Source organism: Terrapene carolina, unplaced genomic scaffold (assembly GCF_002925995.2).
Source record: "Terrapene carolina triunguis isolate 2854851 unplaced genomic scaffold, T_m_triunguis-2.0 Scaffold174, whole genome shotgun sequence".
Lineage (NCBI taxonomy): Eukaryota > Metazoa > Chordata > Testudines > Emydidae > Terrapene > Terrapene triunguis.
This window is the reverse complement of record NW_020664525.1, coordinates 2,874,613-2,898,677: the sequence shown is the minus strand read 5'-3', so window position 1 is coordinate 2,898,677 and position 24,065 is coordinate 2,874,613. Positions and strand designations below refer to the sequence as shown.

General features: G+C 38.0%; 1 protein-coding gene across 3 annotated transcripts in view; it reads right to left on the bottom strand.

Moving 5' to 3' along the window:
- The window catches only part of LOC113405137 (leucine-rich repeat flightless-interacting protein 2-like), a 186,701-nt gene that overhangs the window by 162,016 nt on the left and 620 nt on the right, over window positions 1-24,065 (bottom strand). The gene's annotated exons all lie outside the window — the stretch shown is intronic.

Below are 24,065 nucleotides of genomic sequence, written 5' to 3'. Positions count from 1 at the left end.
TCCACTGCTCCACAAATAAACTTCAACTGTAACTTGAAGGAACCAAAAGGGACCATCCCCAAGTTTAAAAGGTTAGTTCATTCTCCATATCTTTGCAGTTCTTGACCTCCCTGCAACTATCAAAGGGGGCCAATTGTAATAGCATTTCATTCCTGATGTAGACACTGATCTAATAGAAACCAATTCATTCCTCATAGGCCATTGAATAACCATGTGGTGATGACTAAGTCACTACTAGTCAGACTTGATTCATACTAGTGAGGTAGAGGTGAAAGCTTGCATATCCCATTACCAATCCCTGAGCCATCCAGTCTCTTGCACAGTATCATTTTAAGTTTATTAAAGCTATTCAGGTAACTATAACCTATGCATTTAGGTTTAAACGACAATGTTAGATTAAGCTAAGCATCCTTTGTTTCAAAGCAGCAGATGTCAAAGCTGCAGTCTAAGAAGGGGTGAGAGGAATACAAACAAAAGATACCTAAAAATATACCATCTAAAATACCCACTTTGCATGCACCTTGTTACTGAATAGGATTTCTGAAGAAATATTTCTTCAGCAGTTTGGCTGAGAAGCAGCAGCTGATAAAAGTACAAACATACTGGACCAGCTTCCATCTTTTTAACTTTATCTAAAATTCTGATATTTTGGAGACCCAGAAGAGTTACTAATTTAAGAGGTCCTGACTCAGTGTCTAAGCTTGAACAAATGTTTGTTTTAATCGAATTTGGTAGAAGGAAGTTATTTTTCCATTTGCTGTGATATTTATAAGTCTTATTTTTGGTACAGTATGCCAAATATCTAGATTTATTCTCCTCCAAACACAGGAATAAGTGGATAAGCAAGCCACTCTCCACAGCACAGTCTCTTTCCAGGCCAGTTACGACTGCTTTGAGTGCTATATGTCATACCTCGTTCTTGGCCAGGCTCCAACATGATCAGATAAAATTGAATGAAGGAAGTTAACACTGCATCTGCATTAGGGGACCAATCAAATTTAGGTTTGGCTTAGCTAACACGACCTAGGTAAGTCTAGCCTAAACACAACAATTTTTTAAGTCACAACAAGGCCAATGAAAGCAGGAAAAATGCTTAGGGCTCCTTCTGAAAACTGCTATTGTAATCAGTCCAATTAGTGTTCCCTTCCTGAACATTGTGTCCCCTTTTCCCATTAGCCTTCTCTGGTCAAGACACAAATGGTGCAAGAACCAGCCTTGGAGGTCACCCTCCCGTATGCTCTGAGTGAGACAGGAATTGAAACTGGAGACCCAGAACAGCAAACTCTAGACTGCAGAGAAATCCTGCATGGTGATTAGTTATCATCCTCTCTGTCAGAGCAAGTGAGAAGGAGGAGCCCAACATCTGACAGGCTAAACTACAAAAACACAAATTTCACAAACACTGAGATCCACCTTCATGCAGGGGCCAATCACTTTGCAAGAGAGTGGTGCATTATAAGAGGGAGAACAACACTTCATGCACCATCTTTTTCATTCACATCCTTCCTCTACAAACATAGTTTCTAAAGTATTTCCACTGGTAATATCAAGATAGAAATATGTACCATTTTGATACTGGACTTTGTCTGGTCATACAGCATGTGTAGTCTGAACTATGCTGCAGATGCTTTTGGAACAGGGACCTATCATCTGTTGTGTACTGCACCACATTCTGCAAATTAACTGTTCATTAAAATAAGTTATAGGCCAAAACACAAACAGTTCTCAGGATAGCCAAGGACTGCAGCTGTCGAACAGCTCAGCCATCTCTGAATAACTCTCATAGCTACAGCATGTAACGGAAAAGCCTTCCATATTTGTCCACCTCAAAGCCACAGAATGACTACCAGGAAATATCCTTCATGCCTTCCACGTTATGTGGTGTACATTAGAAAATGTCAGCTTTAGAGGATATGTAAAATTTCCCTCTAATTCTGTCATGACTATCTCAAGAACCCAATTCTCTTTGAGGAAAATGTTAGAATTAGCCAGTCCTGCTGTGATAAAATCCTTTAGGAGAGGGAAGGGGAGGATTTTCTGCTTGTCCATGTGATTTTGAGTCTGACTAAAGAAAACTGTACATATGCAGGGGGAGGAGAAAGAGGGGTTAATGGAAGGTTGGTTTAATTATAGAAAAAGCCATTCACATCTCTCCCTGTGGATCACTAGAAGTTCTTGCAAAGAACGTAACTTGATCTGTATTGCCCCATCCTGCTGTCAAATGTGTAAAGGTAGTCCCATAGGCAGGGTCTTACTGCTTATTAAATGTAAAGGCCTCACCCAAATCAATGTAAGTAATTACCAAACCTTACTTTTCCAGAAACCAATGTACCAAAACAAAGCTTAGTAATTTTTAAATAGCTTGAGGCTTTCCAATCCTGCTGAGGTTTTGACAAGAAGACTAGTTATGCATAAGGACACTAGGGTCAGGATTAAGAATTTATATAAAAGGTACAAACTTAGTCAATAAATACACCAATTACTTTTGCTACTCTTTTTTGCATTCCATAAATTTGATAAACTTTCCTAAAATTCCCACCACCTACTGTATGAAAAAAGTTTTCATAATACTAACCCTGTCAATTATTAAATTTTTGAATGAGGTAGATAAATGAGCAATTTAAATCAACTCTCACAGGCAGGAAATATCAATAAAGATAAGTTCAGTCTTTGCCAAGAAGCTGCCAGTTCCTCTTTCACATCTTGTTAAAATATCACAATGTTACTGCAGGACAATTAATAAATAATACAGTTTCTTATTGTTTGCCATTACCAAAATTTAAACTTTCCCTTTCTGTAATTCAATAGTTTGTGGCTTGTAAAGGATCAATTAGTGTTTATAAGATGGGAAGGAGGCCATTCCTGCAGAGGGCACTCATGAGCAGATCATATCCCTTTAAGCATCAGCTCATTGTTAGGGCCCTACCAAACTCATGGTTCACTTCGGTCAATTTCACAATTTCAGATGTTTACATCTGCGGCAGGAGCCGAGGGCATCGGCAGGCAGCAGCCCCCAGCCCGGGTGCCCTGAGCCTGGGCTGGAGCCGTGGGGGGCAGCAGCCTGGAGCCCAGCTCTGGGCTGCTGCAGCGCAGAAGTGAGGGTGACATCCTCACTTCTGCGCTACCTGTGGAGGTGGGTCTGATCTCCCTCCAGTGGGGAAGGACAAGTCCTGTCCCTCCCCAGCCCAGCTGATTTCAGGGAGATCAGATTTCATGGGGAAGGGCTTATTTCACAGTCCGTAACATGTTTTTCATGGCCGTGAAATTGGTAGGGCCCTACTCATTCTGTGAATTTATGCTCTCAGAGCGCAGCTCCAAAGCCCATTCTTTTTAACAATTATTCATACTAAATTGTTGAAAATGGCTAACCCACTTCATTCAGTTTCTGCTCTCAAAGAGTAGCAGTTCTACTCACAGCTCTAGAAGAACACAACCCTGAAAGATCAGGTTGAGCTCTGACCTGCAAGCCACTGGTGCCAGCAAATCCTGCAGCTTGCTCAAAAATAAGCCAATGGAATGTTGGTAGATAAAGTGCAGTGTGTCAAAAGGACTAATCTACTTCTAAACCTTTTGGGTAAATTCCCCTCTATTTCCATAGACATTTGAACCTCATTTGGCATTTTTTCCTTCAGCTGTTAGAAACTATAGTTTTGATCAAAGCATAATTCTCCTCCCTTGACAATGTGTGCAACAGCTACTCCAAAAGGAAAAAAAAAACTGAATCAAGTGTCTGAAATATCCAAGAATGAATACAATGTAGTCTAACATTTAGGGGTTTTTTGTTGGTTGGGTTTTTTACATTTGTGGGAGGTAAAATGTTCTAGTTCTGACTCTGTCCTTAAGAGGATATTTGTATCATTTCCACAGTCATTTATAATCATTGCAAAGAAATTTCAGATCAGTTTAATAGTTCATTATATGAAGGATAATAGCAATAAATTTTACCACTGTGACCTTCTCCCTGATATGACTGGTTGGTCATTTATTTTCTAGTTAACTTAGGAAACCTCAGATGAAGGTGAAGGAATGAAAACCCCAGAGAAATTGTGTGGATTAGTGCACTAGCCTATCACCTGTGAAGAAACACATCCAAATTGTGCCATAGGTAACAACTAGAAAATAGTTTGGTGGTCTCCTCCTAGAACCTAATAGTCCACACTACTAATTTACCATATAGTTTAGCAAAAGTGAACTATAACCAGAAGACACTATTAGGGCAGAGCTGGAGGCAGGGAATAGGTGGCAGAGAAGCTTGCACAAATCTTGACTGTACTATGTCTGAATAATGGCCAGTGCTATTAGTCCTCACTTTTAGGAACATTAGTGTTCTCAACATTTTATCTTTTCCTTAAAGCCCCAGCTCCTGAAGACAAGTGATCAGGTAAGATTTTCAGCTTTCGTTTCCCATTTTTTAAGATTACAATCCCTTTGCTAGCATGAACCATCTATCATGAAATAAGAAATTCTATTTTTTTTTTATTGTGAAGAGTTAACTTCTAAGTCATCTGACCTCAAGTATGAATCAACTAGAGAGGCAGAAAGAGAACCGTTCTAGCAGGAAGTTGAACCCTATATGGCACACGGTTTAGCTAAACCACAGGAATCGCCAAAAATTTCTTAAAGCAGGCAGCTGTTTCACCTTTCAATCTCCAGTTGCAGAGGAAAATGAGAAGGGTGAGGGAGGGTGGTTGTGTGGTTAAATCAGTGGCTAAAGATTCAGAAGACCTGGGCTACCCTCCCAGTTCTGCTACAAATGCTCTGAGACCCTGGGCAAAACACTTGTGTGCCCTAGTTCCCCCATCTGCAACATGGGGATAATTGCTTCCCTATTTCATCTAACAAAGGTGCTGAAAATATTTATTAATAAGTGATGAGAGACACAGGAATACTTAAACAAAAATTTACTGTCCTGTACCACATACTGCTTAAGCCTTAACTACATACAAAGTAGTGTACCAGCTGTTAACTGACTGCGATAGTATGGTATAAGCTCATGGTCCTTTACTTATTTTGCTTCTTGATGGCATCAGACCCAAAAAGCTGTTAGAAATCCACGTTCATTACTCTTAAAGGTTATTTAAATATTCTGAACAAGTTTACCATTACACAAGAAAAGACTACATCACTTACTGGTCTTTTTTTAGAAAAAGGCTACATGATCATCAAGTTATTTTTCATTTTTAAATTTTTGAATGAATGGTGTGGTTGTGAAAGATGGTAGTTCACAGCCCAGGAAGTGCCGAATTCCAAATGGCACTCTGCCAATGTATTTCTTCAAACCTAAATCACCTCCGAGTAAAGAAAGTTCACTCCATTTCCATTCCATCCTTGGCTTCTCTACTGAAATTGCCAACAAGACTGCTAATTATGGTAGAGAAAACATCAGACCAATAGCATAAAACAGGGTCTGGCCATTTTTTGTATTTCTCTAAGTACTGGGATACAAAAAGACTTCTCAGAAACTGATGATCTGCTGAACTTAAGAACATTCTGTAATGCAGGCACTCAAGAGAAGTATGAGTTACATGAAAATAAGGGAAAAAAGGCTCCATGAAGAGAGAATCGGTACTATCAAATGTGGAGGCACCAGGCAAAGCAAGTGGGTAGTCTGACATCCAACAACTACAGGAACAGCTGAGGGCACTGCCAAGATTTTCATTCATACCCTAAACTAGAACCTCTGGTAATGATTTTCTAGCATGACAGAATGGAATTGGATTTTTCATTAAAATACATTATGTAAATCCACTTTTTTATTTAAATTAAATGCAAGTATCTTTAAAAAAATAAACCTATTTAAAATTAACTTACGTTAAGACCTAAACGTCTTAATCTATTAAAATAATTTTAATGAAAGATAAAAAATAATATTAAGCAGTATAAGTTTTCTGCCAAGTTTTAAAGAAAGTCAGACCATTGAATGGTAGAAGCCTGAAGTGCTAAACCAGCATTTGACAGCAGGTGCAGAGAAAATATTTTCTTCATTTTCATTTATTTAACAAGGTCAGTTCAATGACCAGTTGATTCAAAGTTAAGAAACCAATAGGAGTTGGCAAAGCAGGAAAGTTGCTTTTCCTCTTTTCATCTATTAATAAAAACCAAGGTCTCAGAGGACGGGATCTATTTGTTCTAAAAACCTTGAAGGACCTGAAGCCCACAATCAGTTCTATCTGCTAACTAAAGAACATATCATACTTTCTTTGTTTAATAAATCAGTTTGAAATGCAAAAAACTTTTCATAATTTTTCTGACGTTTCCAGCACATTTAAGGTAGGTCTACTGAATAAAAAAATTAAAATACTCTTTGTGCTTTGGATGGAAATTAAAATTCAATTAATAGAGTAGAATACAAACATCATTCACCATATTCTAACATAATATAAAAATTAAAAATTAATATCAATAAATGTAAATTAAGCTATATAATTGCTTAAATAATCAAAATAAAATAAAAAATAAAGGAGATACATAGTGAAATCAAGGACTAGCAGAGATAGAAATCTTAATTCCGTAATACTGACATCTATTAAACTACACCATGAACTTAAATGTGTATATGTTATCTATTGTAGCTTATGACCTATTGGTAATATTTCTGCTCTTAAGGAATTTTTTCCCTACTCTATACAAGAGATTATAATTTTGTGTATTGTATATAACTTTGGATTCCTTATTATTAAATGATAGGAAGTGGCAGCAAGCTCTTAGCACCACAAGAACACCCTCTATGCAGCTGTTAGGAGAATGTAAAGCAAACACAAATGTTTACATATCACATTTGAGAGAACGTTTTGTCAAGACAACTTTAAATACTTGTTTACACTACACTTACAATTTATGTGGATGGCTGAAAGCATTTTGTCATTTTACATCCAGAACAGTTTCATTCTTTGTAAGAAAAGTTCCACACCTTTCCAGCAACAAGACTTGGAAGACTAGATCTTTTCAGATCAAAAAAGCACAAAACTGAAAATAAATGCTTTCCTGACCTTAGCGCAAGTGTAAACAGAAACAATAGGTTTCCAAGTTTAACAATTCTGCTGAGTCGAAATTAGAGAGATGCTACATTCAATATCCTTCCACAAGTATGATGGGCACAGTATGTTTTTCTAAATATGCATCATTGAGCAGAGTACCAGCTGGCTATTTTTCAGACTGAGATATGATTTTTGAAAGCATGTGAGTACTGGACGTTGACTTTGCTGAATATAAAACACATTAAGTTTCCTTCCAAAACACCAAATACAAAAAGCTGTAAACAGTGAAGTATTCAGGCACACTCATCACACTTACATTGTGGAGTTCAGAGGTGCAGTACCTAAATTAAAGGGTATGGGAACAAAAGTAGTCTGGAAAAAATCTTCTACAGCATACAGAAGGGAACTATCCCATATGTTGTCCTTTTCATCCCCTCCTCCCATTTTTATACTTCCAATGGGCAAGGGTGCCATTGGGTGTAAATCAGCATATAAACACATTTAAAAGGTCACGGTCCACTCTTTGCCTAGGCTTTGAAACTGTACAAGTCTCCTTGGTGAATGGAAAGGGCTCCCCCTTTTTATTCACCATGAAGATCTTCCATTATTCCCAATGGACTTGAGCCTGTTAAATAAAATCTAAAGTCTACCAGCAAAGGGCCAGGAATTTAGAAAACTCCCAAACATTTGAATTATATACTGAAATCTGTTCACTAAATTATGATCTTTCCAAAAGGTTATTAAAAATCAGTAAAAACCCAACTGAGACTGCAAAGGTGTCAATATCCAGAGGCAAACTGGCAGTTCAAGCAAGTATTGGCTAAATTGAGCTCTGATGTTAGTATAACTATGACAAGTAATAGATATAGCTCTACAACAAATACAGCATGTTGAACACCTAATATTTATAGACCTGCATTACACTGTATATTAAAACAAGTTCACTGGCATTTAGCACAAACTCAACTTAAAATGTTTATTTAGGAATTTTAATTTAAACAGTCACATATCCAAAATATTTATTTTGATTTAAAAAAAAAAAAAAAGATAAGTTCCTTGGTATTTGTGTCACATTAAATCTATTGATTAACAACTTCTGACCTACAGGGTAGAAGCCTACCTGGTTAGTAGATGAGGGCTACAATTGATGAGTACTGCTCCACAACCCATTCTCACTCTGGCATTTTTCTTAACGTCGTAGAGGTTCTATTCATTACAAGACAAGACATCAGAAAGATATATACCGTAATTAGCAGTCTATGTCAAGAGGTCATCTTGCAGTGACTCAAACAGCACCGAATAACCCAACAGCTCAGACTGTTAAGGCCAAAACCCAGAGTTGCTTAAGAAATGATTGGACAGCTTTTGTGTGGGGGTGGGATAGGATTACAGTATCCAAACTGGGACTGAGCTTCAATGGATTAACTGATCTATCTCCTTTCCAAAAGTTCTTTAGGTTTTAACCCTAGCTGAGAAATGAGCTCAGTTAAAAAAAAAAAATCTGTTGTGTCTCAGATATACAAAAACTAGAACTATTTATTTTAGTTCTTCGGGAAAAGATGACAGTGTCCATTTACTGTAGATTGTAGTAGTGTCCCTAGGGCCTTTGCCATATTCTTCCAATTTATAAAATTCATTACACTGCAAGCACATACAAGAGAGCCCTTTTCTAATTGGCCTCTTTGTCTTGCTCAGTTCATCAATTGATCCAACAGTCCAGGGTTTATGACATCACAACTGTATCCACCCTATTTGATTGTGACGTTGCTCACTCAGATTTGGCAACAGTGATTATTAATCTGATCTGAGGAGCAGGTCATTTAGAATGAAGAGCTGATCCCTCATTTTGTTTATGGGCATTAGAAGATTATTGGGGTAGACCTTGAGTACATTTCAGCCGCATGCCCTTGTCAAGCCTAAAGAAGGCAACCTGGGATAGATTTGGACTAGCAATCTAGAAATAAAAAGCACTACATATCCCAATAAGTGCACCGAATTAGAAAAATCTTGACTGCTGGCATTGCTTTTTCCTGTAGCGTAACAGCATTCCTAACGTATCTCCTTCCCCCACACATCTTACGATTGTCCTTCTTAATAGATTTATACTAGTTTTTACCATTTTAAGAGGTATTTCTGTACACATGAATATATACAAATACAGGGATTATCATAAGTGCTTAGCAATGGCCTCTCTGTTCCCAATAACATCAAATGGCAAGACTTCCTGAGCAACTTTGAAAGTCTCTTCATATAATGTTGAACTACCTCCAAAAATAAAATAAATATTTCAGGTTGGTTGCATTTTTTAAGTATGTCAATTCTATGTGAAAAGTGTTATAAAGGGTTCAGAAGTTTATAACTCCTGTAGACTTAAGGTACAAAGGGACTGGTGCATGACCACTGTTTTTACATAAGGATGTGTCTGGGGGGGAAAAAACATCTTTAGGTACAATGGCCTTCTCAGACAGCATGGTTTTTTGCAGGGTGGGACCTAGCGAGCAGGCCATACCTCTTGGGTTGCCCTGTGATGCCAGTCAGCCAATGGACCAGCTCTGTTATGAGGGGAGCTCTCACTGGGTTATCCAGGTGCCTGCAACAGGCTCCTGCATTAGCAGGCTGAGGCACAATGTACTTAATAAAAGGACCAGGCAAGGCAGAAAAGGCCCTCTCTCTACTTCACCTTATACTACAAAATTCAACCCTCCCTCCCTACGCGGTCTCTGTGGTTACTGGCACAGGGAAATAATTTGTGATTTGAAGGTTATGTTTTGGGTTTCACAGAACATGAATGCAGATAAGTTCTATGGTCTGCATCATCTGGACTAAAGCAATCGTGTGGGTTAGTGCAGTGCTGATACACATGAACTTTGACTAGTGTGGACCTCATCAGGGTCAAAGCAATTGCACAAGCTCTTATGGACTTTAAAGAATGGTGAAGTTCATTTGCCAAGACTCCTTGGGACTTTGCTTGTTTCAGCAGTTGGTTGGCATGGATACTGGAAAGATTTATGGGTCAGCAGGTACAAGGTACTCTGAGGACTCAGGCTGTCAGTTTGTGTGGTACTATTTGTTTGCTGACTTGGCACAGGTTTATGTTTGTTTCAAAGGATCATAACTCTGGACAGAAGGTCCTGTAAGCAGAGGTGTCAGGCCTGGGTTTTAAACAGCCAGTTTTGAGCCCTGGGAAAGTGTTGCTCCATAATTGACCATTAAGAAGGGGGAAGGAAGGAAGGAAGGTGAGGCTATTGCATTCCCACTTTTCCATTACTGCCACACGTTGTCTCGAAAACAGAATTAGTATTCGTGGCCACACTTTCAGGTGTGTGCGTCCATTCTCAGTAGCCCTTGCCATTTGCAAGGATCCCCTGAAGTACACATGGGTAAGGTGACGGATGTCAGTTTAACAGCATTCAGCACCCCCTCGAACTACTTAAAGAGAAACTGTACTTCCAGTATTATACCACTTGATCTTTTATATGCTAAGTTGGTAGACTGATTAGTCAATAAGAGGCTCTATGCAGCCAGTTATCCTCCCTCTGGACGATGAACACATTCTCAAACTTGTAAATTTACAACTATAGTTCATTTGTTTTGAGAGCACCATATAGCCCCAACAAGCAAAGAACCATTTTCCCTTTGTCCTGACATACTGACTGGTATTTTTTAGCAGAATCATTACGTTTATGAATATGCCAAAACAAATATTGCTGCAAAAACCATGAGACCAGTTACAATACTGCCGTTTCCTACGGATACCAAGATTATTCATTAGCATCCATACATTACCATGGTATTTCCTAAAGTCCCTAGGTTCCTTCACAGTTCACATAAAGGTTAGGTCACTTCATTGATTCAATGTATTCATTCTACTTCAGGATGGAATTAATTTCATATTTAATACACAATGGGCTAAATGTGACCTGTGGGCATCACAAAAAACGTCCCAAAAGCCCATTCCAATTTTCAACAGAAGTTGGTTCAGCACATTTAGCAGCATTTAACCTCTTCAGTGCTGAACAATGCACTCAACAAAGCAAAGAAATCAAGGCCTGGTCACATCCACAGGTTTCATAAACGACAACTGGTATTCTATTGAAAATAAAAAAGGACACACAAAATTATACAGCACAATAGATTTAAAGGGACCATTCAAATTTGGGCCAGAACTTACATTTTCTGAAACCTAAGACCAAAAGAAAGAATTCAGTTGCTCTTAACCAAAACAATTTGAATCAACTTTTCCCTGAAGCACTTGCAACCCAAACACTGAAGCTCTGAGACCTCAAAGTGATAGTGACTAAAGACAAATGTGCAAGTGACTTCATTATTCTCATTGTTCAAAGACATGCACAGTGACAAGTCAATTAGATTTCTGCTGAAGGCTCAAAGGTATTTGTAATGTATTTAAGGTATGTTTGCTTACAATGCATTATTTTAAAGGGGCAGCTAACATGAAGAAGTGCTTCATGATGGTGTAAATAGTAAAAAGTTATGCTGAAGATTGACAAGAAAAAAGCTTTGGAATTCTGTTGTGTGAAACATAAGATTCTCTCTGCTCCCCTGCTGTCTCGGTACATAGCTGATAAATGTTCCATAATTAGAAGACTCAAGTGGGAATGCCTGAAATCTATCTGACCTGAGTTCAAAAACTTCAGTCAACTTTTAGCCCACATAATATGCTAAGTATCAGAGGGGTAGCCATGTTAGTCTGGATCTGTAAAAAGCAACAGAGTCCTGTGGCACCTTATAGACTAACAGACGTATTGGAGCATAAGCTTTCATGGGTGAATACCCACTTCATCAGACGCATAATACACTAGTACTTTGATACTGCCTAGTGGACAAGACTGGCAAAGATGGATGGAAGAGAGAGACTCTCCTAGGTATAAATATACAAATTTAGGTAGGGATTGGGATCCTAAGAAAATTTTGGGTTGTGAAGAGGACAAAGTGGAAACAGAGGAGGAAAGCAAAAATCAAATACAAAATGCTTAATTGAAGTCAAATACTGGAGATGGGAAAGGTCACTGAAAATTTAATAATGGCCAGAGTGTTTGTGGGAGGAAAGGAATCATAGCCCTTGGAGTTAGGGCTTATATAGACAGCGTGTAACAGTTTAAGGCAGCCAAGTGACAGCAAGAATTCTCTGCAAAGCATCCGCAGAAAAACTTCCCACTTTAGAGATAATACCACCACATATTTTAATTTCAACAAGTACAAAAACACAAGTTAGCTACAAAAACTAACTAACCTAATAAAATACATTAACAAGAAGCCTTTACATAAAGCTCAATTTCAATAAAATAGGAACATCTACTTGCACTTCCTTGCAGAATCTACATTTACCTAAAACATGTTTATGTGCAAATACATTTCAGAGGGTAATCTTTGATTTAATGAGAAAACAGATTTTTGAGGAAACCAAAAGTAATTTGTGTTTATAGCCACTAGCTCATTCATTTGGCAATGAATTACATTTAGGCAAGGTAATTTACTCTAATTTACATGCAGCGCAAACATTATGACAGCACAAAAGAAACATAATTGGTGGCTCTAACATTTAACCACTGTTTTTGTATTTCCAATGACAATGAGCACTGCCCTATCTAATTGCTAAGTATCAAGGAACAGAAACACACAAGTGGCAATGCACTTGGTAATTTTGGTTAAGCAAGAGGCTCTGATTTCTTGTGAAGAAACATACAATACAAAAATAAAATGCTAAATATTTACTCAGACAAACTACACAGCAGCCAGGAAAGCACCTTAGAGCACTGGAAGTAAATTAACATTCTACCAAAGGTATTGTTACAAGACAATAAAAACTGCAACACTGAAGAAAGTGTAGGTCTCAGTTCTAGACATACAGTGGTATTCACTGGAGGAACAAGGGATTAGCAGCGGGGGGAAGGGAACAAGAAGATAAAAGTGGTAGAAAATGAGTGGGCAACATGGCACAGATTCTGGATGACAGCCATTTATTTTATTGGATCTCACCACAGTATTTAATACCATAGAGCATGAAATGTTGTTGACTCCCCTCAGATGCATAGCAGCAGTAAACAGAAGTGATTAAATGGGTCAATCCTCTCTTAAATTGCACCCAAAGAATCATAATGGTAGACTACACTTTAGCCTCAAGAGGTCAGACCAATGATCCATTTAGCCCAGTATCCTGATTTCTGACAGTGGCCAATGGCAGGCGCTTCAGAAGGAATGAAGAGAACAGGACATCTATCCCCTCTCATCTAATCCCAGCTTCTGGCAGTCAGAGCCAGAAACCCAGAGCATGGGTTGCGTCCTTGACCATACTGTTTACAAGACACGGATGGACCTATCCTCCATGGACTTACCCAACTTTTGAACCCAGTTATACTTTTATCCTTCACAACATCCCATGGCAAAGAGTTCCACAGGCTGACCTTGCATTGTGTGAAGAAACACCTGGAAGTTCTATTGCAATAACTTTTTATGCAGCAATTAGCTAAGATACTAAATAATATTGTTAACTCCCCAAATTAGCACAAGTTACTACCACCTATGCTAATAGCTGAATTTTAGAGGTGATTTTTGGTAACAAAAAGTCAGACTAACTATTCTAAATATTTCAGACCATAAAGCTCAGCCATTTGAGTTGTAAGCAAAGAATTATCTTTAAAACAAAATAGTTTTTCATTTTTCCATAACTCAGAAACAAAACTTCCAATTTTGCTCAAGTTTTCCATGATAATTACTTCTGGTTTAAGAAAAAAAATAATTTTTCCAAAAGTTATGAGAACCTGAAAACAGAAATATAAGTTCCAACATCACCCTGACTTGCACCTTCTGATATAGAATGTCCACTATAAAACAGTACAGCTGTCTTGTGCACATGACAATTTTGGGTTGAAAGCAGTGTTGCAAAGAAGAGTGCATTCAATCACATTTGTGAAATGGCTTTGGAACTGAATTCTGGAAAATGAGTTCTCTGACTGGCTGACAATGATGTCAGACAATCTCAGTGGTTAGGTCATCTAGTCCATTCTCCTGCCAATGCAGGATTGTTTCCTATACTATGTACTTCTGCTTTTTGACCAGTCTGTCTAGTTTTGTCTAACAGAGCTTTCACAACATGTTTGGAAAGCAGTCCGACAAATGTTTTTTGCTGACATCTCATGCTTTCCCCTGCATAATTTCATCCACTTGCTTCTAGCACTGTCTTGGCCACTAATTCATCTTCTCCTAGAAATTTACATCTTTCAGATGCCCATAGTTAATTTCATTTTGCCATACAAAACATGTTAAGTTTTCTTAATGTCATCCCACCATTTAGTGTTTCTTTCTTTGAATTCCTTGCAATATTGGCCGTTATATTAACACTGATGTTCCCTATTCCCACATTTCAATAAATCTGGATTATAATAATGCACTGAAGTGGCAGCTGATATTGCTCAGGCTTCAGTCTTGCAATTCAACTGTGACAATTATTTTCAAGTGTTCCATTTCTCCTGATTTAGTACTTACATTCTAGAATACGTACGCATTATTTTTAGTCAGAAGAATCCTCCATCTCCTTTGTCCTACACTTTTTAAGGCAAGAGCAAAAGCAAACCAACCTCCTGAGAGGAAAAACTTGTGAATTACTTTTATAAAGCACCCTCCCCTTATCACTATGACAACGTGACCAACATCCAACCTTAAACATGATTCTTTTGTATCTATCAAAACTAAAATGAGCCATTCATGCCTATGGACTTGAGTCAGATATTTAAATGCATCAGATGAAGTCAGAAATATGTAGAGCTCCAAGCTGGAATGCCAGTACAACTATCCCGTTCTTTCACCTCCTAAGCTAGACTTGTAAATGCAAGTGCTGACAGCATTAAAGTTACCTCATGACTGTTGAAGGTAATATTTTCCTCTCTTTTATCAGAGGTGAGGAGTAAGGTTCATCTTCCCCTCAAAGGTGGTTTAAGTGCAGAAGTGAGGGAACAGCTGGCATTTCAGAGCAGCTATTTTAAGCTTTGGTTACTGAGTCCATCTAGATTGACATATTGTGCGCCTGGCAGCCTGCTGCTGTGGGCATGGTGACCTGACTGTACCCCAGTAAGGACAAATGTTTCTTTTCTTGTTGCAGGCCTGCTGTGAAAGGCATTTGATCTTTGTTCTGGTGGTTAGGTCATCTAAATACCACTTTGAAAGCACTCTTCTGACTCCCAATTTTATCAAACAACCAATTCAGAACATTGCTTCTCTAAGGTAGGATAGACAGAAGTTTAAGAATAAACATTGAGTCCTGCAGATAAACACCACCTGGGATCAGGCATGGATTTCTATGTACTTTCAATTCTTACACAAGTCTTTTGCTTGACTGCAATAGGATCCAAGGTTCCAAAACAGCTGTTTCCTCAGCCAGTCATGGAACAGCTGAGCAGGATTCAGGCCAGCAGTATACCCAAAACAGATAAATTATTTGAAGAAGCAATATGCATGTTAGGTGGATTATAGTTTAGAAGACCATCCATTTCATTCTGATTATATGGATTTTAGGGTTTTGTCTTGATTCCAAAACTACCCAATGCTTTGCCTGAGCATTTCCTCTGAAAGAGGATGGGAAGTGACCTCTAAAATCAATGCTGCTCATTGGCTATATAAGTACAATACCTTAGAAGAGATGGGAAGATCATAAAAGAATTAGAGCACCTTTCCTCCATGAACTACTAACCTTTTAGTAATTGGAACACTTCTCACTATCCTACTGGTAACTATAGCTTCCTCTTTATGGGACTTTGCATCGAAGTCACTGATGACTGGGTTGAATGGGTTCAGGATCAGGCCTAGATGGGCTCTAGTAGCTTCCATAATGTTCTGCTTTACTCTAGCAAGCCAGATCTGCTTTCTCTCTGCTAAATGTTGTGCTATGATGCCCAAAATGCACTCTAGGTATAGGTTATGCTAAAACTGCCAGAAAGTTAGTGGGCAATGTGATAAAGAGTCAAAATTAAACTAAGTTTTAAATCTATAAATAGTTTTGTTAGGTATAGTATAAACTGCTCACAAATATTAATGAAATACTAACAAACAACTGGTTCTATGATGGCTGTAGCTGGCAGACAGAGTGGATAAAATATTTATATAGCACTCTATAGAATGTCAGGTTTCCAGAAGCCTCATGCACCTCTTACTGCCAAATATTAATCAAAACGACTTCCTGGCCATCTAACAAGACACACAACTACTACTTTGGAGTCAGTGTCATTATAGAGAACGGTCTGATTTGCCCTATTTCTCTCACTTAAATTATTTATCCTTATGTATGTATGAATAAAGAGTTTCCTTCCTCCAAACTCACTGAATGTTCTGAATTATATATTATGGACAACAGTTCATACCTAAAACAAGTTGTCGGGATACATGAGAGCTCAAAGCACTTTACACACACTAACGAAACCTCAACAACCTTGCAAGAAGTATTATAGTACCCATTTTGCAACTGGGTCAGTGTCACAGAGAGGTTAAGTGACTTGCCCAAGAATACAACTCTTGAATCTAGGCTCCCAGTTCAGCCATGAAACCAACTGTCATTTAAAAGACTGGGTTTTGAAAAAGGAAACTGACTAATCAGAATCTTGCAATGAAGATATGAAGTACACCGTAGGCAGGTATGAATTTTGATTTATTGGAACTGATTTACTGAAATTGGATTTAACCATGCTGGTTTACAAAGCATTGATAGGATGCGCTCAGTCTTGAGAATAAATACTGGTTGCTGATGTCCACCTCCCATTGGCAGGTCACCCAATTTTTTGTATAATAATTTTACAGGAAATCATTTATCATCTGCCCTCTGGATCAGACATAACGCATGAGAACTAAGCAAGCAGAGGGCACATTAGAAAAAACAATGAAATTTCGAACTGGAACAAATGGAACTTCAAATGTTTGGATCTTCAGAGTTCTTGAAAGGAATCTATCAGATTAAAACTAAAATAAATATATTTGCTTCATTAAGAAGTTGACTTCACTTGGAGTGGTGCTCCATGCTTTCCAATATCAGGACCTAAGTGGGTAACAGCAACATGTGATCAAAACAGTAACAAACTAACAAAATAAAATGTAACAAAACCCCCTGCTGGTTAACCTCCTCAGTCCTCCCCAATGTCTTACTAGAGATCATTCAAAACCCAAGTCATATTTTAAAAAAAAGTCTCCATCTACATACATATACCACGACTTATCATAAAGAGAAGTTACATCTTTTCACCATTTAGGATTATTTTAATATTTTGTATGTACCTCACTCAGTTTGAACAATGAAGACTGTCTAGTCAGTTTCACTTTAATTTGTAGTTATTTCTAGTGAGCCACACATTGTGCTTCCCATGCACTAGCACAGTACCACAATTTTTGGACTGCAAATGATGCAAAGGAACGTTTAAACCCAAACTCACTGAAATTAAAATTAATTTAATTTCACCGAAATTGATAATTTTTTCCTTTTTAAAGCCACATGCAAAAACAAGTTGACGGTGTCCTTGACAATTAGTCAACTAAATATAATAAATACTGTAAATTTGAGATTTGAAAAGATTCTCATAACATTATACCAACTTCAATAGAAAGAAAGTGACTTTAAAAGTTTTCCCGGACCTAATTACTACCTTCTTCAATTTTATAGACAAAGGGTTCTTTTTAATGGTCACTTGGGGAAAAAAAAAAAGACAGAAATGAGGACAAGTTTTCCAGCACATAAATAATGAAACCCAGTATTGATTTTTAGGAGTATCAAAGTTTGCATACAAAATGCCAGCATTGTGATGTATAACTGAATTTTCTAGATCTAATAAAAATAGCAATTTATGGTCTTGTGCGCCTAACTTAAGCAAATAAACAATATTAATATAGATATATGCCTGTAGCAGAACTACTTCATTTATGCAGCTGACATGAATTTCCTTGCTACATTTACTGGACTCCTCTATATCAATTAAACATTATTAACAGCTAATAAAAACAGCACAGATGGGAAGTCAGCAAGAGAAAAGTATACCTGAAGAAAGAGTGCTGCCTCAAGTTTGGTTCACCAATTTGTCAGTCCCATCCGCACTGTACAGGGAAACCACAACCAGGCCCCACAAAAATGTAGATATCACGTCATAATGTAGGGTATGCATTGACAAGTGACTGTATTAGTGTTAAAGCTCTGACACAGGATTCCATTGTACATGCACTAGTACTTCTGGCCAGATTGGCACAGTACTCATGGATTACTGAATTGATAGATTTTACTAACACTGCTGGCATGTATTCCTGGAGGGGAATAATACAGTCTAACAGTCTTCATTGACCTAAACACATAATAATCTGCTAGCATCATCACGGGTCTGTGACAGAATTTGAAAGAGAAGCCTGTCATTGATCACCTTTCCTCTCACCCTTAAGCACTGACACAATCAAAGAGAAACAGTTTTGGTGACGGAAAGGTAAGTATATACACAATAAAATCCTCAGTGGAAGACATCTTTCTGTGTATTAGAAATTCAGAGTAGCATATAATTTTTTTTTTAACCTTGGGAGTTCATTCGTAAATATATTTACAAGTCTGCAATTCATTTAATTCCCAAATTAATTAAATAAGTAGCAAAAAAGTTATATCTGATTAATGTTATCAGTTTAGCCAGAGCTACAGTGCAGAAGAAAGAGTGGGAGGGGAAATGCAAAATATCATTAAACTATTCTCACACTGTTGGAAATGTTACTGTAGACAGTCTGCAAACATTCTTACCACCATAAACAACCTGGTGGTAAAAATGTCTGCAGTGTGTCTATGCTAGTGCTTCCATCAGAGCTAAATCAATGGTGAGAAAACAGCTAAAAAGTCCCAGCGTAGAGACCGCTCCAGAGAACGAAGTGTCAATACTGGAGTACATAAAAAGCGGTCATTACAATTTGCTTCAATTATACAATTTCCTTTCATTGGTTCATAGTTGCTTCCTCCTAAAACTGCTCTCTCATATCCTGTAGAGGTGAGAAACACCACGCTTCGACTACTCTCGTTCACAAACTGCTTCTTTCAGTTTTCACCTGCATTTTAGATAAGTTTATACTAGGAAAAGGAGTTAGTGTCTTCAAATTCACCAAAAACAGTACAACATTTGCCATTTTGGAGGTTTACATTGCCTGACACTTGAAATGCATCTAATTCTGCACAAAGTCAGATTCCTTCTGCAAAAGCAACTAATATGGGGAGAAGAACTGTTGATTTTTGAAGTGTTACAGCTGTAATCTTGAGACAGTACCTGAGAAGATTCAAAGTAGACAGAACTCTATATTGGAAAGAAAGAAAGAAAGAAATAATTCAAAGAACAAAGTGCATAAATTCTGAGTTTGACTCACAGGGCCTCAGGATCACAAGAATGATATCTACATGACCAAGGACTGATATGGCCACTAGTCTACCTATACACAATTTGAACATGACAAAATAACTTACTAGAATCTACTGTATAATTTACAAGCTTGCATGGCCGCAAGCTAACAATGGCAAGGGATGATGGTTGAAGGAAATAGAAAAACTTGTGGACTTGATACACAGACTGAAAAAAAGAGAAAACCCACACCAGAAACCATAAATGTCTCAGAACTCTGCCAAAATACCAAGGAGTGACTGAAGAGAGGCTGGAACAGCTGGCATGAATACTGTCACCCATCTTAACACCAGCTTTTTTCTAGCTATCCTCACGATGATGGAAACAAGAGGATGCTACAAAATTTTTGGACAAATTGATCCCAGAAATTTTAGACAGATGTTAGTCACACTCCAAAATGCATTCAGATACCAATGTGCAAACGTGGTAAAAACCTCTATAGAACAGAAATAGAAGACTAAAAACCCAAATACTGCATAACAAATGTATTCACTCTACCCCTGAGTGGGAAACAAGGCAATAACAATAAAGAATTATCACAGTTACACTATCCAACTCACAAGATTGAAACTGGCAGTTAAAAATAATATGAGAAAACTCTCAACTTTCCAGATCTCAATCCTATAGCCCAGGGGAAAAGATGGGAGATAAATGTGATTAAAGAATTTCAGTTGAATGGATCTGTCCTTTAGCCAGCTAAATTCCAGATAACATAGGAATCACAAAAAGAACAGGAGTACTTGTGGCACCTTAGAGACTAACAAATTTATTAGAGCATAAGCTTTCGTGGGCTACAACCCATTTCTTCGGATGCATCCTAATCTAATAAATAATCTAATAAATTTGTTAGTCTCTAAGGTGCCACAAGTACTCCTGTTCTTTTTGCGGATACAGACTAACACGGCTGCTACTCTGAAACCTGTCATAGGAATCACACTTACTGTTTGCCTTTGGGATACGGAAGCAATATACAACTTTCTGGGTAAAGCTGAAACTAGGACAGGGACATGTAATAGAAAGCAAAGACATGGAAGACTGTCCTATTATAAATGAAATCTGCTCACTACAATACTATATAGGCTAAGTCAAGCACAACTGGGAATAAGTGTCAACTTTTTTTCATGGCATTTTAACACATAAGAACCCGATTCAGCAAATTCCTTAAACATGATGATGCACTTAAATTTAATCACAAATAATCCACTGAATTCAGTGAGACTACTCAAATGCTTAAAGTCAGACACATACTTAATATCATGCAGAACCAGCACCTATGACCTTGATCTTGCATCATTACAGTCAATGCAAGCTTTTGCCATCAGCTTCAGTAAGCACAAGATCAAGGCCTTTATTACCATTTTCTTCTCCTCCAAAGAGCTCATAATATTGATATGCACTATAAATTGTTTACACTTAGAATGTTGACGATATTTGTTTAGCTGCTTGTTGACACAAATACATGCACAGAGGTTATGTTAGATACCTATTTTAAACTGTAGAATCCATGAAAAACATTAAACGTTCATATAACTAGAGCCACTGTTATGAATACATTGCTGTAGAATAAATTATTTCATAAATCTGAAAATTAGCTGCATACTTATACCGTCTAAACCTTATTTCTTAATTCTGTACTTTGTACCTTTCCTATTTACCTATGTTCTCACATTTTTATGTAGCTCAATATAGAAAAAATAAGGGCCTGAATTTTCTTGTTCTCAGTCATTAATGGTGACCTCACAATCTGTAAGCATACCAGCAGTTTTGCTAGCCCTAAGCAATAAGAACAGAGAATGACTTCAGTACTTGTTGGCACTAAGTAATGTTTCTCCTATACATAAACACTTTAAAATACTGTAGGCTTAAGTGGTGCTCCAAGATCATAAATGGATCAGCACCCTTGATGTTAATGTAACTTTTCTGTTTTACATTTTATAAATTTGCACTTTGATATCAGGTCTATTCATAAAGCAGACAACTTTGCTAGAATTATTATGTCTCTAATCCCTCATGATACAATTTTACAAAGCTAGGGAATTAATAACTAACAACTGTACATGTATAAAATATTACTATGTTGTTCTATGGAAGTGCACTTAACTTACACCTTGGAATGCGATCAAGAAGCAACCAGTGGAATGCACTATATACAGAAAAGAAATTCAGATTCCAAAGAGTCAGGATATCTCCGGCCAATACAAATAAATAACTGTTGTGAACAAAATACATAACTTGTATGTATGGGGTGCCTGTGGCCCTCCAAAATCTTATTCCTGCTTGCTGCTCTCACTCTGTACACCCCTATTTCTAATCAAGAAAAGGATGGACAATATACTTGTACTCCATCTTAGCAGCCAATCAGAATCTTATCTTACTACTTTATGTAAAATTTGTTCATTGGATGTTTAGGGCTTCATCCTCTCAGGCTCTGGTTCTCAACCAGGGCTTTGCGTACCCCAGAGGGTACGCAGAGGTCTTCCAGGGTGTAGGTCAACTCATCTAGATAGTTGCCTAGTTTTACAACAGGCTACATGAAAAGTGCTAGCAAAGCCAGTCCAAACTAAAATTTCATACTGACAATGACTTGTTGCTACTGCTGTATATATTATATCAGTGTTTCTCAACCTGGGGCTCACGATTTATTTTATAATTATGTCGTAAAAATGAGAAAGTAAGCATTTTTTCAGTAATAGTGCACTGTGACACTTCTGTATTTTTAGGTCTGATTTTGTAAGCAAGTAGTTTAAGTGAGGTGAAACTTGGGGTATGCAAGATAAAACAGACTCAGAAAGGGGTACAGTAGTCTGGAAAGGTCTCTGAGAATCACTGCTCTAAGGTGCTGAGAACTGTAAGCTCTCACTTAAGTCAGGGGCAACTGTGGGCACTCAGGACCTTGCAGGATCTAGCCCTTAATGTTTAAGTCAAGCCAACCTACAAGCCTCAGACTTCTTGACTCTTAAATCCCATATGAAGCTGTCTATAGTGCAAATTAATATAATACACAATGTTATGTCTTTGACACTTGTGATGAAAAATGTCTTAAACAGAGCCTGAAAAAGAAAATCACCTCCTTTCAACTGGCAAGGTTCACTACCCAAAATTTTGCCCTTTGCTGCAGTTGGGTTAGTGCCTATAATAAAGACTGCCCTAAAAATGTTTACTTATATACACAGCATATCATTAAGAGATAAAAAAATACCAGCTAAATAATGTTTGTTACTCTTTACCATAGAATCTCTGGCATAGTCTTTGCTTTTTATCTGAAGCCTTGTAATTACATGTGGGTGTCTCCTAGCTGAGGGGAAACAAATAACGCAAGTTTATGCAAGCTTTTAAGACAAATTACATGGCATAGGGTAGCAATGCAGGGATTTTAGCATACAGGCTGTACCCTACCTTTATTATAAAGCTCCCTCTTATAACACTAACTGATAAGGGGCCACTCTACATTGGTTCTCAACTGCATTCAACCAGATAAATGCTCTCAATTCAGATTCCTCTGTAATGCATAAAATAGAGTTTATCAGGGCAGAAGGCGTGTCCTGAGATGTAAACTACTACTAACGCCTGGTTTTATGTTCGTTCCAATATACTGAGTTTTAAAATTTTGATCATGTAGAACAGAAAAATCTTAATTACAGAAATAATTAAAGCCACTGGAAAAAGGGAAAACTATGCACAAGCTTAAACTTTCAAGGGTATGGGATAAGTAATGAAGTACAACTAAATGGGTTAATTTAAATACATACTTATTTAATATATGTTAGCCAAATATTATGCCCACAAAACCTGAACACAGAATTCACATGATAAAAAGAATCAAAAAATATGATTGAGTCTCACAGATATTCAAGACCTATTTCTTGCAAAAGCTAGAAGTGTATATTACCCATCTTCAACGCTCATTTCACTGACAAAATCCACAATGATTGGAAAGTTTCCTCCACTTTCCTCTGAATCATATCGCCAAGGCATTTCCTTTATGCCAGTAAAAACTTGTAATTTTACAGTACAAGCAAAACATAGCGCATCATTCCACTGGACAGACATGTCAGGGTTCCCGCCACAGTGTAGGCCTGAGACCTGATCATTCCCCTCCTCCCCAGCCTTGGATGAAACTCAATAGGTTAAAGTAGCATGAAAACCCCATGCAAAAGCCGATCACATGGGAGGGGAGGTTACATTCCTTCCTTTACATTGTAACATGCAGGATAAAATAATTCATACTGAGCAGTAAGCCAACAAAAGTCTGGAAATAGTGTGCTATTGAAAACTGAGGATTTTATTATTAGGGGAAGAGGGAGAGATGGGCTCTGCACCCTCTCCCAGTGACCACGTTCACAGCGGGCAGTGTGTAGATACACCAACTTTCCCAAGCAGTGCAGAAGCAGCATGCAGCTGGGGCAGGGGAGGCAAAGGCACCTGACAGCAGGAGCAGACTGTTCTGACAACTGGGCACCTACCGTCACTTTCAGTAAAGCCACAGCGGCTCCTCCCCACACCAGCTGCAACCCGTCCCCGAGGGACCGGAATTTATTACACACCCAGGTCCTCCCTGGGCCCCCTCAACGCCCTGGAACTCCCAAGGCAACACACAGCTCCGCCCTTCACCGCCCGTCCTGCCTGCCTGCACCCCCCCCCCATTTCACCTCCAGCCCCCAGGCTCCATGGCCACCTCCCT